The 550-nt window shown below is 42.4% G+C and overlaps 1 long non-coding RNA gene across 1 annotated transcript in view; it reads right to left on the bottom strand.

Moving 5' to 3' along the window:
• LOC101992722 overlaps nt 1-550 on the bottom strand; it is a 4,341-nt gene that overhangs the window by 2,161 nt on the left and 1,630 nt on the right. The window lies entirely within an intron of this gene.

Raw genomic sequence — 550 nt, 5'->3', positions numbered from 1 at the left:
AATAACAAATCTTTATACAGTTTCTGGGATGTTCATCTACATATACTCAAAAAAAGAAAAATGGAATCCAGACAATTGGCGAGCCTACAAAATCAAGACCAAACTTTTCAGGATTTGGTTATATGAAGCTTTTCACACATACTATCCCTTCCTGGGGAACGAGCATAGATGGTTAATTTTTTTGTGTTCATGAGACTGGGCTACAGATGCCTGGACAGACAGCTGTAAAACATTTTTGGGTGTGTCTGTGGTTTCTGGAAGAAATCATTTGCCTGGTGACCTGAGTAAAGAAGACCGTCCTCACCAGTGTGAACAGACATTATCCAGCCAGGTGAGAACTACACAGAACAGTAAGGCACAAGGTAAATTCACTCTGAAAACTGGGCCACACTCCTGGTTTTCCACAGGACTGGGCCGGCTGTTTTACTTAGTAGCTTTCCACTCCCGTCCCCTCCTCAGGCCTCCTCCAGTCTTCTGACATCTTCAAACTCCTACTATTGGCTCCTCTGGTTCTCAGGTCTCTGGGTTTTTTTTTTTTTTTTTAATTCTT

Source organism: Microtus ochrogaster, chromosome 4 (genome assembly GCF_000317375.1).
Source record: "Microtus ochrogaster isolate Prairie Vole_2 chromosome 4, MicOch1.0, whole genome shotgun sequence".
Classification (NCBI taxonomy): Eukaryota; Metazoa; Chordata; class Mammalia; order Rodentia; family Cricetidae; genus Microtus; species Microtus ochrogaster.
This window is presented reverse-complemented; position numbering and strand designations above follow the sequence as displayed.